The sequence below is a fragment of the Eulemur rufifrons genome, unplaced genomic scaffold (assembly GCF_041146395.1).
Source record: "Eulemur rufifrons isolate Redbay unplaced genomic scaffold, OSU_ERuf_1 scaffold_230, whole genome shotgun sequence".
Taxonomy (NCBI): Eukaryota; Metazoa; Chordata; class Mammalia; order Primates; family Lemuridae; genus Eulemur; species Eulemur rufifrons.
In genome coordinates, this window is record NW_027183012.1 from 150,001 (window position 1) to 153,340 (window position 3,340).

The 3,340-nt window shown below is 54.9% G+C and overlaps 1 pseudogene; it reads right to left on the reverse strand.

The window, feature by feature from the left end:
- Positions 1–315: 315 nt before the first annotated feature.
- LOC138379932 (small nucleolar RNA U13) lies at positions 316–407 on the reverse strand (annotated as a pseudogene).
- Between the last annotated feature and the right edge of the window lie 2,933 nt (positions 408–3,340).

The following is a 3,340-nucleotide window of genomic DNA, read 5'->3' on the forward strand; positions in this document are numbered from 1 at the left end:
TGGTCCTTGGGTGGTTGACCGGATGTCTGGTCTGTGGTTGTCATCCTGACAGGGAGGCTTTGGGACGGATTTGGTCTCTCTGGCCTCGCTGCCCCTAGGGGTCACCCTGCGATCGGTATTCTTCTCGCGTGGGGCGAGGGGGCGCTCCGGAGCATTCCTCTCCTCTCGGAGTTTCTGTCTGCAGTCTCTCGACTTGCTCTCACTCCCCTACCCTGCTGTGTGACTTTCTTTTTGGTCCTTTCATTTTATCTATTCTCTCTTTGCCTTTTCCTGCCCGCCTTTCCGCTCCCCCCCCCCCCCGGATTCATGGTTTCACGTCACGCGGGTGACGTGCCGACACACCAGGAGGCCCTTCTCACACGTGCGCGTGAACACGCAATCAACACGTTTATGAACTAGAAAGGGATCTGGTGTGACTTTGCTATTATTTCCCCTCCCCTCCTCCCCGCGCTGAGAATGAGTTTCCCCGGGCTCGTGTGCCCGCCTGGGAATCGGCTGCAGACGCCATGGCCCCGGGTCGACCACATGTTGCCCTGGGGTCCACCAGATGTCTCTGGCGAATTGGGGCCCTAGGGTGCTTGTGACGGTGTGGTCACTAGGTGTCGCTCTGGGCTCAGTATTCTTCCTTCTCGCTGTGACTTTGGTCTCTTTTTTTCGAAATTTCTTTCTTTCTTCCTCTTTTGCCCTGTTTCCATTTTCCCTTCTTAATCTCTTTATCTCTTTTTGTTGCTTTTTTTCCACGGCAGATGGGTGATGTGTGTGTGGAGGAAACGCGGCGTCAGGGAGAAGACACATCTCACACGTGCTCGGGAACACCCGATCGTCACGCTTCTGAGTACCGACCGATGGATCTGGTCCCGAATTTTTTAATAGTTTTCTCCTCTCTCTCTCTCTCTCTCTCTCTCTCCCTCCCCCCCTTCCTTCTCTTTCCTTTCTCTCCCTTCCTTTCTTTCTTTCTCTCGCTCTCTCGCTCTCGCTCTTCTTTTCTTTCTGACAGAGTCTCTCGTTCTGTTGCCCTGGCTAGAGTGCCATGGCGTCAGCCTAGCTCACAGCAATCTCAAACTCCTGGGCTCAAGCGATCAGACTGCCTCAGCCTCCCGAGTAGCTGGGATTACAGGCATGTGCCAGCATGCCCAGCTAATTGGATATACGTGTGTGTGTGTGTGCGTGTGTGTGTGTGTGTGTGTGTGTGTATATATATATATATATATATATATTTTTTTTTTTTTTTTTTTTTTTGAAACAGAGTCTCACTCTGTTGCCCAGACTAGAGTGCCGTGGCGTCAGCCTAGCTCACAGCAACCTCAAACTCCTGGGCTCAAGCGATCCTACTGCCCCAGCCTCCCGAGTACCTGGGACTACAGGCATGCGCCACCGTGCCCGGCTAATATTTTTCTGTATATATTTTTAGATACTGTTTCTGTATATATTTTTAGATATATAGTTTCTTTCTATTTTTAGTAGAGATGGGGGTCTCGCTCTTGCTCAGGCTGGTCTCGAACTCCCGACCTTGAGCGATCCACCCGCCTCTACGTCCCAGAGTGCTAGGATTACAGGCGTGAGCCACCCCGCCTGGCGTGTACGTTCTGTATTCACAGACAGACGGAAGGCAGGGAGAATGTTACCCTTTCAAAGCCCGCCCTGCTCGCCTCTCAGCCCACCGATGGCACTCTGAATCCCGTGGCATTCCTTCACTCAGCTGAATTCTTCAGCACCCGACCCCCCCCCCACCCCACCCCCGTGCCACGGGAGTTCGTTCTCATGGCAGAGCCATCGAGGCTGTTGCCACACGTGTTGTAGGTGCCTAGGCAGACTGTGCCCTGGCCCCGAGGAGGTACGGAACCGCCTATCGCCTCGGGAGGGAGGGACAAGATGTGTCCGTGTCCAAGGCGACGTCCTGTCGATCACGAGGAGGCCTGCAAAGGCTCGTATCTGCCAGGCATTGAGCCACATCACATGAAACACCGGTGTGTTCCTTCACTTAGGTGGTGTCGCGTGTTGATACTCACAGAGGATGATAAACCCACTCGCATGCCGGCTGAGCCCCCTGTGTCTCCTCCTCTATCCACTGAGGGAAAAAACCGCAACGAAAGGTAGAAAACCACAGGGGGGGAAGAGAGCCCGTCGCTCTCCCTATGTGACCGTCCGGAGTGCTCGTTCAGATGGGAGGAGGTGTGTTTGTGTGTGTGTGTGTGTGTGTGTGTGTGTTTCATTGATTTTGGTGCCATCTTTTCTCTGCAGCTGCGTCAGAGGACAGCGATTTTTCCGATTTTCACTCCGCTGAGTGAATTGCCTTTTGAAGAGAATGTCCACAGGAAGCCTACGGTCCTCCCGCGGGGGTGGCCCTCCTCTAGAAATGAATCTCGTTTCTTGAACGGAGGGGACTTGTTGACGCCATCATGCTTTCGGGACGACTTCTCAGACGCTAGCTTTGGACCGCAACATAGGTGCCCCCGACATTGCCTCAAGGGTTCCGTGGTGCCTCCTGTCAAGAGACCCCACCGACCGTCCCCAGCCTGCCCGCTCAAGGGAGCCGGGCCCCTTCTGATCTGTCCGCCCGCCGGTGAAGCTCCCTCCCGAGGGTCGGAAAGCCCACCTGTTTCCCAGTTCGGTTGAATGATGGGGCACCCGGGCAGGGCACTGGCACCGAGTGACTCCATTCTGAGTCTGTCTGCTCTGGGGGGCGGGGGCGGGGGCGGGGGCGGGTGGGGGGGGCAGTTCCGTCTCGACCCGGTGGCCTCCTACCGACTGACTCGATGGGACGGACCATTCTCACTCAGGATCGTGTACCTTCTTGGCCTAGGCACATCCCGGCACTTAAAGCCACTTTTCGGGGACACTCTCCCACGTACAGATAGATGGCCTGCACGAGTGCTCTTCCTTTCTCGAAACACTGGAAATCTGTCCTCAATTTTACCTGACCTACCTGACGGTGTGTGATAAAGGAGCATAGAACCCTCAGCCACCCTCCACCTTCCCGCTGTCCCGAGAGACAGTGCCGAGCGTGAAATTCTATCCCTGACTCTCTGTGTCCACCGGAACGTGGCCTGACTGCAGTGACGTCAGCTACGTCAAGTCGTTCTCTGGGTAGGGAAAGAACTTAACCAGATAGGCCCTATCGGTCGCTTCTCTGTTCTGATAGTTTTGTGGCAGCCATTTCTTTCCCCCTCTCTTTTCTTTTTCTGTCTCTCTCCCCCACCCCCACCCCCAAATTCTTTCTACGAAGACGTTTAGGATGTCAGATTCTGGCCACATGCCCCCCCTAGGCATACGGGGGCCAGCATAGACAAAGGTCTTCGGTACCAAGTGTTCATTCCACGGTGACAGATATTGCCACTCT